Here is a 14,936-nt window from a genome sequence, read left to right on the forward strand (position 1 = left end):
AGGCAGCCTAACTGTTCACTGCTATATTCTAAACACACCTAGACTCACTTCCATTGTCCTTAGACTGTTTATATACATTACCATTGTGTTCTATGGCAGTTTAATGCATGTAGGTCAGTGTTACTGTATTTAAAGCGAGGCTATATTTGGCCTAATATGGAGTCTGCAGGCCCCTAGGGCCTATATCCAGGGCAGATTAGTGAACCCACTAAGTACTGTAGAATCTCCATTGAAGTCCCTAGAGGTCTAGGTGTAGAGGTATCTGGTACTGTAGTTCTAGATGGATATCTTTGGACTTTGTTGTTGTTTTGTGGTGTGCTTGTTTTGAACCAAGCCAATGATGCGTTTCATTGGTGACACATCTTGCATTCTGCTCTGTACCCCTGAGGGCATGGCAGCCCTGTGTGTGTCACTGAGTCGTCTCTGTGTGTGTCGGCGCAGATGAGTGCATGTCATCTCTTCTGATGTAAAATGGGGACACGGATTGTCACAATCGATCTGTCTCTATCCCTCCATGTCCTGTTCAGTGTCCATGTCCAATCACTGTAATCGCCCCTGAACCCTGCAGAGACAAAACATGGGACAGGCCGTTCTAATTAGATAGCAGGAGCACCCTGAGTTGTGGTGTGTTTGTGTCAGTTGATGGTTGCTATGGAGGGTTCTTGCGTAATATCCTGTTGGTAACACGTTTGTCGTGTTCCTTTCTTTCCTGTTGGTGATGGACTGATGGGGACACTCCTCCCTTTTAACTATTTATTTAGTGGTTTGTTTGTCGTCGTGACGGAGCAGCAAACAGGCTTCTGTCTAACAGGAAGTCGGGTGCCAACTTGTCTCCTTTATCTTATCACCACGTGTCTGGATTGTAATGGACGGCCTTTCTCTTTCTCACAGAGAAACAGAGCTTTGACGTGTACGTTCCTAGTGGGGTTGTAACATCACTGTTGGAAGAGGATAGTTCAGTCAATGGTGTGTATGCACAGCATCTCGTCCAGTAGAACCAGGGTATTCACATCTTACCACAGGAGGTTGGTGGCACCTTAATTGAGGAGGACGGGCTCATGGTAACGACTGGAGAGCAATAGGTGGAATGGCATCAAACACACGTCATTCCATTCGCTCCATTCCAGCCATTAATATGAGCCGTCCTCCCCTCAGCAGCCTCCACTGGATCTTACCCTACGAGGTGCGGAGCCTGCCGGGTTTCTGTTCTACCTGATCATTCATTGACCCACCTGGTGTCCCGGGTCTAAATCAGTCCCTGATTTGGAGGGGAAGAAAGAATACAAGTAGTGGAACTGGCTTCGAGGTCCAGATTTAAATTTGAGGGCTGTAGTGCATGAGGACATTATGGTGTTGGCCCAAGAGTAGTGTTGCGGTTTGTACATCATTCTCAAAATGGAATAAAATACACACAGAGATCAACTGTTGTGTTTTAATCTTCCTTATTAACATTGTCTCAGAAGACTGCAAGGTTATTGACCATCTATTGTTAGTTCCATGGAGCAGATTTTTCTGGAACAAAAACCAACCAATCACAGAAAGCATAATTGATACCATCACAGGGTAGGCATGGAGTTCAGAATACAAACCAAACTTTACCCACAACAGGATGTATTTAAGGATCACATCAAAGGATATGACATCATTTCACCACTCAAAAGTATGGCCAAAGGGAAAATGGAATGGGTCCATTTTGTAAACATCGGCATGACATCACTGTCCATCCTGAATAAAAAGATGAAAAGAACAGAACAAAGAAAGATGAGGGCACTTATTGTGTTATTTCCTTCAGACACATCCTCAGTGGAGGCTCAGAGAGAGTGTGTGTGTGTGTGTGTGTGTGTGTGTGTGTGTGTTACTTCACTGATAAGGGGGGTAAAGTGTTACTGACAGGAGTATCTGTCTCCTAGTCCATACAGAAGGAGCTCTATGGGCCTCGCAGTGCTAGCAGTGCCACCAGAGACTCTGGGTTCGAGCCCAGGCTCTGTCGCAGCCGGCCGCGACCGGGAGGTCCATGGGGCGACGCACAATTGGCTTAGCGTCGTCCGGGTTAGGGAGGGTTTGGCCGGTAGGGATATCCTTGTCTCATCGCGCACTAGCGACTCCTGTGGCGGGCCGGGCACGGTGCACGCTGACTAGGTGTACGGTGTTTCTTCCGACACATTGCTACTAACAATTGGATACCATGAAAAAGGGGGTAAAAAAAGAAAAAGGAGCTCTATTGTTCAGCTGGCCCTTAGGACGTGTGTGAGAGCACAACGTGTATCCTCACTGACACCACACACACACACACTTCATCACGTCAAACCGGCTCCATCACGTCAAACCGGCTCCATCACGTCAAACCGGCTCCATCACGTCAAACCGGCTCCATCACGTCAAACCGACTCCATCACGATAAAAGGTTGATGGTAAAGAACCATACTGCCATGCAGATGATGCCTCATGACTCCATAGCATGCAATGATGCAATATGATCTTTAACAGAATCTTCCTACCCAGCATCCTTACACACCCCAGTGGTATGACTAGACAGACTAAATACACACATATACACACACCTGTGCCAACAGTTGATTCATAGCCAGAGTTAATCTCATGGATCCAGCCCAGAAACCAGACACCCTAAAGTCATATTGTGCAATGATGCCAACAGGATGGTTTGAGCTTCTTCACCTTTATCTCTAGATGAACTCATACACATAACACATGATTTGTGCTGCTTCTACAGCTACAGAGATCTACTGTCTCCTTCTCCTCAGTATACAGCTAAACATATATACTGTCTCCTCCTCCTCCTCCTCAGTATACAGCTAAACATATCTACTGACTCCTCCTCAGTATACAGCTAAACATATCTACTGACTCCTCCTCAGTATACAGCTAAACATATCTACTGTCTCCTCCTCAGTATACAGCTAAACATATCTACTGACTCCTCCTCAGTATACAGCTAAACATATCTACTGACTCCTCCTCAGTATACAGCTAAACATATCTACTGACTCCTCCTCAGTATACAGCTAAACATATCTACTGTCTCCTCCTCAGTATACAGCTAAACATATCTACTGTCTCCTCCTCAGTATACAGCTAAACATATCTACTGTCTCCTCCTCAGTATACAGCTAAACATATCTACTGTCTCCTCCTCAGTATACAGCTAAACATATCTACTGTCTCCTCCTCAGTATACAGCTAAACATATCTACTGACTCCTCCTCCTCCTCAGTATACAGCTAAACATATCTACTGTCTCCTCCTCAGTATACAGCTAAACATATCTACTGTCTCCTCCTCAGTATACAGCTAAACATATCTACTGTCTCCTCCTCCTCAGTATACAGCTAAACATATCTACTGTCTCCTCCTCCTCAGTATACAGCTAAACATATCTACTGTCTCCTCCTCCTCAGTATACAGCTAAACATATCTACGGTCTCCTCCTCCTCAGTATACAGCTAAACATATCTACGGTCTCCTCCTCCTCAGTATACAGCTAAACATATCTACGGTCTCCTCCTCCTCAGTATACAGCTAAACATATCTACGGTCTCCTCCTCCTCAGTATACAGCTAAACATATCTACGGTCTCCTCCTCCTCAGTATACAGCTAAACATATCTACTGTCTCCTCCTCAGTATACAGCTACACATCTACTGTCTCCTCCTCAATATACAGCTACACATCTACTGTCTCCTCAGTATACAGCTACACATCTACTGTCTCCTCAGTATGCAGCTACACATATCTACTGTCTCCTCCTCCTCAGTATACAGTTAAACATATCTACTGTCTCCTCCTCCTCAGTATACAGCTAAACATATCTACTGTCTCCTCCTCCTCAGTATACAGCTAAACATATCTACTGTCTCCTCCTCCTCAGTATACAGCTAAACATATCTACTGTCTCCTCCTCCTCAGTATACAGCTAAACATATCTACTGTCTCCTCCTCCTCAGTATACAGCTAAACATATCTACTGTCTCCTCCTCCTCAGTATACAGTTAAACATATCGATGTCTCCTCCTCCTCCTCAGTATACAGTTAAACATATCTATGTCTCCTCCTCCTCCTCAGTATACAGTTAAACATATCTATGTCTCCTCCTCCTCAGTATACAGTTAAACATATCTATGTCTCCTCAGTATACAGCTACACAGATCCACATGATGGTTCTATCTCATGGCTTCGCACCAGATAACAAGTCAACAGAGATGATAACAGTTTAACAGGGATGCTGTTTGAGCATCAGAGTTTTGCTTCAAACAAAGTCTCTTGTGCAGTAAGCAGCGTTATTGGATTATCATGTACTTTCTGGATTGAGGAGTGCTTGTTGGGAGGGGTGTGTGTGTTTTAGACTGTCTGGAGGGAAGGGGTTAGGTGAGTAAGCTATGGCTGGGGTGGGACTGCACCCTTATGGTTGCCGTGCATGTGAAGCTCTGTAAAGTGACAGTTTGGCTCAGTGAAGTGAACTGTGCTCTGGAATAGATTTAGAGATGAGGGACATCACTTGAGGGTTATGTGATTCATATTTACAGTAAGAGAGGAGGAAGGAGGGGTTAGGAGTTAGGGAGGAAGTGTAGGACAAGAGTTTAAGGACAAGTGAAGGGTGGAGAGTATTTGCATGTGTGTTTGTGCAGTGGTGTGTCCATATGCAGCTGTGTTTATCCTCCCTCAGTAATGTTGACCTATGTTTGACCCCCACCACTTCCCACTGCGGTTATCTATAGGGGGGGTTCAGCACCATCAACACTATTCTCTATAGAGCCTAATGTACAGGGGGGGGTTCAACACCATCAACACTATTCTCTATAGAGCCTAATGTACAGGAGGGGGGGGGGGGGGGGTTCAACATCATCAACACTATTCTCTATAGAGCCTAATGTACGGGGGGGGGGGGTTTCAACACCATCAACACTATTCTCTATAGAGCCTAATGTACAGGAGGGGGGGGGGTTCAACATCATCAACACTATTCTCTATAGAGCCTAATGTACGGGGGGGGGGGGGGTTCAACACTATTCTCTATAGAGCCTAATGTACAGGAGGGGGGGTTCAACACTATTCTCAAGAGCCTAATGTACAGGGGGGGGGGTTCAACACCATCAACACTATTCTCTATAGAGCCTAATGTACAGGGGGGGGGTTCAACACCATCAACACTTCTCTATAGAGCCTAATGTACAGGGGGGTGGGGGGGGGGGTTCAGCACCATCAACAGTATAGAGGTTGTGAACTTCCAAGATTACCTGCATGGGTGTCAATTAGACAAATACTGCATTGTCAGTTGTCCTGAAAGAACTACAGCACTGTTCTCAGTGTCAGTCCTGGTCCTCTTACCATCACAGGAAGCTCTAGGAGCTCTTACTGTAAACATGGCGCTAAAGGAGAGCTTACTGTAAACATGGAGCTATAGGGGAGCTTACTGTAAACATGGAGCTATAGGGGAGCTTACTGTAAACATGGAGCTATAGGAGAGCTTACTGTAAACATGGAGCTATAGGAGCTCTTACTGTAAACATGGCGCTATAGGAGAGCTTACTGTAAGCATGCAGCTATACGAGCTCTTACTGTAAGCAGAGCTCATATAGGAGCCCTATAGACACTATCATATAATTATCCAAAGCGACTTAGTCATGCATGCATACATTTTATGTAGGGGTAGTCCTGGGAGTCTAACCCACTGTCCTGGCATTGCAAGCACCAACTGAGTTTACAGAGGACCTCTCACTACCCGTGGAGTCGCTCGCCTGTTATCGTGGCTAGATGGAGAGGTTCAGTCAGATTGTCTATTTGGGTATAATGGTGATGTGTGATGATGCTGGGAGTCTGACACGCAGGAAAACACACACGTTGTTGCCCCCATAAAGCTGTGTCAACAGTAAGCAGATTAAAGGGCTTTTAGTGTGGACTGCAGCACAGACACAAAGAATCGCACCTCCGCCCAAAACTGCTGCTATCAGGAAAAAAACGTTTTATTGGCTAGTTGTGGCTCTCGGGCCATGATGCCAAGCCTCTGCAGTCAAGCTAGCTTCCTGCTCTCTCTCGACCTCTGCCATGCATTTGAATTGTGCCAAATACAAGTCAATATCAGCTATTGGTTTCAAATGGAATTTTAGACATTTGAGGCACAGCACAATTTTAGTCATCAATTTTACTTTCAGGGTTGTCTAGGGTTGTTTCCAAATGGCACACGATATAGTGCACTACTTTTGACCAGAGCCATGGGAATAGGGTACAATTTGAGACACTCCAGTATAGCATTGTCTTGGGGTGTTCTATAATGAAAGGGCTTGCATGTGATTATTGACTTTGATAAATGGCCTGATTTTACTAGCTGTCAATCATCTTAGTGCCGTCTGTTGCTGTTCCAGTGATGTCTCCTCCCACCATCTGCTCCTGAGACGAGGCATCTTGTGTGATCTTGGACATGCTGTGTTGTAGCACACATCTTCCTGGAAAATATTGTTGATTCCGCTAGTTTGGTTCATTTGCTTTCAGACTAGACCACCTGTTTTGGTTTTTGATTGGGGTCAGGTGTCTACAGATACTGAGCACAGCCTTGGTCGTTGGTTTCTGCTGGTCAAAGGGATTAGACTTGGAGAGCAAAATACATCTAATTCACCTCTACTTTGAAGTTGCATTTGACCTCAAAATAGAGGTAATGACCTTATATCTCTACAGGGCTGGATGGAAGTGAAGGGTTTAGTATCCTACCACCCATGGGAGGTCAACCTCCTCCACCCTAGTCTGTCTTTTTCTCTCTGTCTCTCTCTCTGTCTCTCTCTCTTTCTCTCTTTCTCTGTCTCCCGGTGAATGGTCTTCTTTGACAATCTGATCTGATTCATGAATTGTCATATAATATATTGGATGATGGTGATAATGACATTATGTAATGACAAAGAGAACTGTATTCATTCACAAAGGCGAGTCTCTTCCCTGAACCAATGCTGGTCTTTTTCCAGCACCAACGGTGTCATTAGAGAATCCACCACCGACAGGGAGAAAAGCTTGGTGCCAGCACCTCTCTGAGCCCGGCTGACAAAATCACACTAATGATCGCATGTTATTGCGTAACTGTGACGATGCAAAAAATGAAACAGGTCATGTCCTCATTGGGTTTTTTAATTAAAAAGTGTGTGTGTGTGTTTGAGTGAGTGAGTGCTTGTGTCACAACCTGATGTTCTGTCCTGTGATCTCGAAGCTGCTCATCGGGAAGACCTTTGTTTTGGGTTGTGAAACTGGGCCGTAGGATCATTAAACATTTAGACTACTCAACACAACTTGATGGGCTTATATAAGTGTGCTGGTTCCTCATGTTCACTCCCTGGGCAAGGCTGGCACCTAGCACTAAGGAAAGACAGCTAAGCCTACTTCCCAGGACTTTCCAAAGAGTTGTGACCAATTCTCTTATGTTTAGCCATTGTGCAATATTACAATGTGTTTTGATTAGGGGTGAAACGGTTCACAAAACTCACGGTTTGGTACGATACGGTACAGTGGTGTCACTGTTCGGTACGATACGGTACAGTGGTGTCACGGCTCGGTACGATACGGTACAGTGGTGTCACGGTTCGGTACGATACGGTACAGTGGTGTCACGGCTCGGTACGATACGGTACAGTGGTGTCACGGCTCGGTACGATACGGTACAGTGGTGTCACGGCTCGGTACGATACGGTACAGTGGTGTCACGGTTCGGTACGATACACGGTACAGTGGTGTCACGGCTCGGTACGATACACAGTACAGTGGTGTCAAGGCTCGGTACGATACACGGTACAGTGGTGTCAAGGCTCGGTACGATACACGGTACAGTGGTGTCACGGCTCGGTACGATACGGTACAGTGGTGTCACGGCTCGGTACGATACGGTACAGTGGTGTCACGGCTCGGTACGATACACGGTACAGTGGTGTCACGACTCGGTACGATACGGTACAGTGGTGTCACGGCTCGGTACGATACGGTACAGTGGTGTCACGGTGCGGTTTCGATACATCGGCAAAATAAATGCCTGAGAAATATGTGATTTGTATTTATATTTCCCATGTATTATAATAGTAACATGGGTAGCTTGAATTCTCAGGAGCAGATGGAAACAAAGGGACAACAAACAGCAGTGCCTGCCTTGTAACATGAAATAAAATAGTCATTTAAAACAGAACTTCAAGTGTGTAGTCCAGCAGCATATTAATAGGACCACTTGAGACTGGTTACTTGACCCAAAATATTTGAAAAATGATCAGAGTTTCACGTTCTTTAAGATTAGTCTATCCACATTATCTGCAGTGAGCACAGATCGGCTTGCTGTGACAATGCCAGCCGCTGTGGAGAATACCCTCTCGCTAGGGACAGAGGTCCCAGACACAGCCAGCCGCTGTGGAGAATACCCTCTCGCTAGGGACAGAGGTCCCAGACACAGCCAGCCGCTGTGGAGAATACCCTCTCGCTAGGGACAGAGGTCCCAGGCACAGCCAGCCGCTGTGGAGAATACCCTCTCGCTAGGGACAGAGGTCCCAGGCACAGCCAGCCGCTGTGGAGAATACCCTCTCGCTAGGGACGAAGGTCCCAGGCACAGCCAGCCGCTGTGGAGAATACCCTCTCGCTAGGGACGGAGGTCCCAGGCACAGCCAGCCGCTGTGGAGAATACCCTCTCGCTAGGGACGGAGGTCCCAGGCACAGCCAGCCGCTGTGGAGAATACCCTCTCGCTAGGGACGGAGGTCCCAGACACAGCCAGGTAGCTGTGGAGAATACCCTCTCGCTAGGGACGAAGGTCCCAGGCACAGCCAGCCGCTGTGGAGAATACCCTCTCGCTAGGGACGGAGGTCCCAGGCACAGCCAGCCGCTGTGGAGAATACCCTCTCGCTAGGGACGGAGGTCCCAGACACAGCCAGGTAGCTGTGGAGAATACCCTCTCGCTAGGGACGGAGGTCCCAGACACAGCCAGGTAGCTGTGGAGAATACCCTCTCGCTAGGGACGGAGGTCCCAGACACAGCCAGGTAGCTGTGGAGAATACCCTCTCGCTAGGGACGGAGGTCCCAGACACAGCCAGGTAGCTGTGGAGAATACCCTCTCGCTAGGGACGGAGGTCCCAGACACAGCCAGGTAGCTATGGAGAATACCCTCTCGCTAGGGACGGAGGTCCCAGACACAGCCAGGTAGCTGTGGAGAATACCCTCTCGCTAGGGACGGAGGTCCCAGGCACAGCCAGGTAGCTGTGGAGAATACCCTCTCGCTAGGGACGGAGGTCCCAGACACAGTTAGGTAGCTGTGGAGAATACCCTCTCACTAGGGACAGAGGTCCCAGACACAGTCAGGTAGCTGTGGAGAATACCCTCTCACTAGGGACAGAGGTCCCAGACACAGCCAGGTAGCTGTGGAGAATACCCTCTCGCTAGGGACAGAGGTCCCAGACACAGCCAGGTAGCTGTGGAGAATACCCTCTCGCTAGGGACAGAGGTCCCAGACACAGCCAGGTAGCTGTGGAGAATACCCTCTCGCTAGGGACAGAGGTCCCAGACACAGCCAGGTAGCTGTGGAGAATACCCTCTCGCTAGGGACAGAGGTCCCAGACACAGCCAGGTAGCTGTGGAGAATACCCTCTCGCTAGGGACGGAGGTCCCAGACACAGCCAGGTAGCTGTGGAGAATACCCTCTCGCTAGGGACAGAGGTCCCAGACACAGCCAGGTAGCTATGGAGAATACCCTCTCGCTAGGGACAGAAGTCCCAGACACAGCCATGTCATTTTCAGACAAACTCACTATCGTTGACATTCTTCCTCACGGCTAGATCAGTCAGTATAGAATGCACCGCAACTTTCTGCTCCAGGTATCTCTCAACCATGTCATGGCTTGAATTCCATCTAGTCTTGAAAACATGTGCAGCAGTTGTGCTTTTATGAAAGAAGGATACCACCTTCCTGATCTTTGCTAGGAGGCGAGAGGCTGGATTCACTGACATTGCTCTTTGAAACGCTAGATTAATAACGCGAGCAAAGCATCCTATCTGTGGCCCCAATCCAGCTAGTGCAACTGCATTTACAATATTTCCAGCGTTGTCAGTGGTCCCAGGAATCGTTAAGTTATCCATCTCCAACTTCCACACTGCAACTACTTCCCTTAGCTCCTTAGAGCCTACATGTAGATGTTATATCCACCACTCTAACAGGCTATCATCAATGAACAGAGCCTACATGTAGATGTTATATCCACCACTCTAACAGGCTATCATCAATGAACAGAGCCTACATGTAGATGTTATATCCACCACTCGTTGGTAATCCCCGTTATAGTTTCCAGGGAAACCGAAATGTTCCCAGACTCAGACCTGAATGGTACTGGGGCGTCTTCTAGTTCTGGCTCGCCATGTTGCTCCTTTGCATGTAGCCAACTGCTAATTCCTTCATAGGCTAATTGCCGCTACGACGGTCTCAGCTCTGTTCTCCCTGGAATGGAATAACTAATGAGCGGAGCTGCATACAGCTACGAGACTAAACTCTTTTTTTAAATTTAAAGACAACTTTATTACTATGTAGATATTTTTCCCACGTTAATTTATACGCCATTGGTTTATGCAATAATATTATTTTTTACAATTACATATATCTTCCTAGCTATAATATATGATTAATGTATTGTTCGGTTCGCAGTGCGTACCGCACCGTGGACCGAACGGTTAAATACAAATCCACGTAGCGTTTCACCCCTAGTTTTGATGCTTTCGCCATCGAATCTGTAGTTAGAATCGGTAGATGCTCATTGCTCAAGTAGAGCTACGACAACACTCTACGACTACGCTCTACGACTACTAACGACAACCCTTATGCTAGTATGTGTATGAGTCTCTTTCCCTTAGCAACAATCCTCTAACCATGACATTGATTCTCTACTAATGATAGGTTGTACTCTACTCTGGTGTTGACACAGCTGGTGTTTGTTCAGAGGACAGAGATGGCTATCACGGGCAGGTCAAGCTACCCCTGCCACCGCCCTGTGTGTGTGTAGGGGCCACACCTGGGTGTGTTATTTAAATACTTTTTGTTTTCTGTATATTTGAGTATATCCAAATACACAGCCCAAAACATGTAGTTTTACTTCAGTATTTTAATGGTCGTTTGTAAAAACAGAAAATAAATAGTCGGCCAAATTGTATTTGAAAGTATTTCCATATACCTAGGATAAATGCATGGGAGTGTATTTGAGTCAGTATATTTGAGTATTTTCAAATACTTTCCAAGTGTATACAAACACATTCCAATATTCAACTATTTTGTTTTTTCCAAAGAAAGTTATCTGTATAGTTATTTTTAAAATGTATTGAAAAATACCTGAAATAATATATGAATTGGTCTGGTAGGGGCACCTGGTTCCACACCCTGTACACTGGGCCTTTGGCCACCAGCTATAGTGGAAATCACTACCTGCTGAGTGCTATGATGAAGAACATGTTAAAACACAGACACAGACATGCGCACACACTCCCCATAGCTCTGAGGCTCTGATATCGTTGACCCAGGGGTGTCCATGGGGTCTAGCTGCACTTGGTTCCCCATCAGAGTTCATAACGTGCAGACAGAGCGCATGAGAAGAGAGGGGACACTCCTGACCCTAAGAACTTGGGAAGTGAAAAGATATTTACACTTTGACAGCATTCCTCTACAACTCCCCTCCCAATCACTGCTGTTTGAGAGGTTACACACCCTGTACACTGGGCCCCTGACCACCAGCTAAATGAGAGGTTACACACCCTGTACACTGGGCCCCTGACCACCAGCTAAATGAGAGGTTACACACCCTGTACACTAGGCCCCTGACCCCCAGCTAAATGAGAGGTTACACACCCTGTACACTGGGCCCCTGACCACCAGCTAAATGAGAGGTTACACACCCTGTACACTGGGCCCCTGACCCCCAGATAAATGAGGTTGTGCTGTGAAATAGAATGGGATTATTGTGTCTGTTTGCTTTATACCTGTCCTTTATGATGATGTAGGACGTTGGTGTTTGAGTCAACGATGTGTATGTGAAGGATGTCGTTACGATGACTTTGATGTCTAATGACTGCATTCCAAGCCTCTTTTAAAAGATCAGAAGTCTGGGTGCTGTATTACAAGAGGCCCACCTTTTTCATTTAATATTTTCATATCAAAACTGTGTTTTTACCTGAGCCCTCTGCATGAGTCCCAAATGCACCCTATGCACTTCTTTTGACCAGGGCCTATAGGGGTCTGGTCAGAAATAGTGCACTATAACAGAGAATAGGGTGTCACTTGGGACTCATTCTGTCTATCTATGCAGACCAGGCCTCAGAAGCATGTATTGTAATAGCAGAGTTGTGTTTTAAACCAAATAGATATGTCTCTCTGTGTCTAATTATTAAGAAGTCTGCTGTTTTTAAAGTGCTTTGCTCCAGACACGTTAAAAAGCTTTCTGGTTGATGAGATCGTTAAGTCGGTAAGACAGGAGATGAATAACTCTGTCTGTTTTGTGTTTTCTCCAGGTGAGGAAACGGTGTTAGCGATTTGACCGGACGAGGAAATCATCTCTCCAGAGAGGTGAGAGATATATTTATTTACATGCATAAACGTCACTCTTCCGCTGACTTATTGTGTAGCAGCACCAGTGGGTTGTATCAACAACCCCAATTCATGTATCACATTCAGTGTAGACTTGTTACGTGTTTTAATGAAAAGATATTGCTGTTGTCTCAAGTGCGGCAGGGTAGCCTAGTGGTTAGCGAGTTGGACTAGTAACCGGAAGGTTGCAAGTTCATATCCCCGAGCTGACAAGGTCTGCCGTTCTGCCCCTGAACAGGCAGTTAACCCAAAGATATTGCTATTGTCTCAAGTGCGGCAGGGTAGCCTAGTGGTTAGCGAGTTGGACTAGTAACCGGAAGGTTGCAAGTTCATATCCCCGAGCTGACAATGCTGACAGAGCTGACATGCTAGGCCGTCATTGAAAATAAGAATGTGTTCTTAACTGACTTGCCTAGTTAAATAAAGGTCAAATAAAATAAAAAGTGCGTCATGTGCAGTAGGCTAAGCGTTATTCTGCATGGAAATCTTTCTCCACCGTGCCACAGACGTTTTCAAAAATAAACGGACACTCTGGGTTGCCACTTGCTTATTTTGGAAATGCTGAACTAACAAATGATATGGCTTTGATTTGTCTGTTGGTGGTCACTCTGTGCCACACACACACACACGCACGCACGCACACACACACACACACACACACACACACACACACACACACCACAAGATGTTTTACTGCTTTTGGAAGTTATCCTACATGGGAAATAGTGACTGGTTTTGTCTCCCTAAAATGTTCAGTTTCCAGTCTGTCTCTCTCTCCTCTTCCTCTTGTTCCTCTCCTCGCCCGTCTGTGGTTGAAGAGGACCTGACCATGCCTCTCCTATGTCATCTGATTTGTTTAACATTTCTTCATCTCCTCATCATTTTTCGCCGGCTCAGTCTGGTCTAGACGTTTTCCTTGACGTACCAACCTGTCGTGTTTATGGTCCTAACAGCACCACCCCTCTTCAGAGGACAACTTCACTACTATTTATGCTACATGGCATGAGCCTCCTCATCAGTTTCTGAACTGTGTATCGAGGTCATGACAATAAGCTTTAGTCATGACGATAATGCCTAGGTTGGCCTGTCAACATTATCCAGGGAACGTATTTGGCACATAATGAGACACGTCAGCAAGCAGTCAGCATTGTTTTCCCCCTGGCCTGGGTCTGGCCTGGGCATATAGTGTCTGACCTGGGTCTGGCCTGGGCATATAGTGTCTGCCTGGGTCTGGCCTGGGCATATAGTGTCTGCGCGAGTCTGACCTGGGTCTGGACTGGGCATATAGTGTCTGCCTGGGTCTGGCCTGGGCATATAGTGTCTGCCTGGGTCTGGCATGGGTCTGGCCTGGGCATATAGTGTCTGCCTGGGTCTGGCCTGGGTTTGGCCTGGGCATATAGTGTCTGCCTGGGTCTGGCATGGGTCTGGCCTGGGCATATAGTGTCTGCCTGGGTCTGACCTGGGTCTGGCCTGGTCATATAGTGTCTGCCTGGGACTTGGCAACCTGCCAGAGTAGGAACTGAATGAACAAAGATGCTCTAAACCGACTAGACCGGAGGAGGGGGAGGAGGAGGGGTGTTTTATGAGCTTTGTCAAGGTTGCTATCTGAGCTATCTCCGTTTTCACTGTAGTTTTATCTTTGAATCAACCAGTCTTTAACCTTTCTTTAACTAGGCAAGTCAATTGCTTTCTTATGGAATGTGACGGCTTGCATGTAGAGCTTTCTCCATCTTAATTGTCCGTGGACATAGTCTGTCTGCTTGGTGCATCGTCTGTCTGCTTGGTGCGTCGTCTGTCTGCTTGGTGCGTTGTCTGTCTGCTTGGTACGTCGTCCATATTTAGGATTTGCAGTTAAGTGAGGCTGCTAATCTCTCTGGCTAAGCTCCTTATACTGCATTTATACATTACACCACAATGGAAAGTGGATTTGAGTTTGTCGCTTTAAGCTAGTTAATCATTTTATATTGCTTTTTCTGTCTGTTATCTTGCCTCTAGCAATACCTGAAGAGACAAAATCTGAAAATGACGAATTCTTATTTGTGGGCTGGTCCTGTTTTCGTGTTAAAATACTTGTGTGATGATGCAAGTTAACAATGGTGTTGGAGTGAAATAGAGAATTGAGGCCAAATGTCTTTCTCTCTCCCCCCTCTCTATGCGTTTCCATGTGGTTAATTTATTCCATTCCTCCAAGGCAGTCTGATGTGACTAATGTCTAGGCCAGGGGTACACACACACACACACACACACACACACACACACACACAGCACAGAGAGACAGCGGACCAGGCATTCCAAGGGGTTGTGAGGGCGTCAGCCCAGAGAGGTACACCCATTACCCCTGAAAGGAGGACCG

The 14,936-nt window shown here is 46.6% G+C and overlaps 1 protein-coding gene across 6 annotated transcripts in view; it reads left to right on the forward strand.

The window, feature by feature from the left end:
* LOC139424438 (adducin 3 (gamma) a) overlaps window positions 1-14,936 on the forward strand; it is a 144,475-nt gene that overhangs the window by 11,092 nt on the left and 118,447 nt on the right. For all 6 annotated transcript variants that reach the window (XM_071176243.1, XM_071176251.1, XM_071176245.1 and 3 more), the window contains one exon: window positions 12,508-12,562. The gene's annotated coding sequence lies outside the window, so the exon portion shown is untranslated. The remainder of the gene's footprint in view (window positions 1-12,507; window positions 12,563-14,936) is intronic.

Source organism: Oncorhynchus clarkii, chromosome 13, assembly GCF_045791955.1.
Source record: "Oncorhynchus clarkii lewisi isolate Uvic-CL-2024 chromosome 13, UVic_Ocla_1.0, whole genome shotgun sequence".
Classification (NCBI taxonomy): Eukaryota; Metazoa; Chordata; class Actinopteri; order Salmoniformes; family Salmonidae; genus Oncorhynchus; species Oncorhynchus clarkii.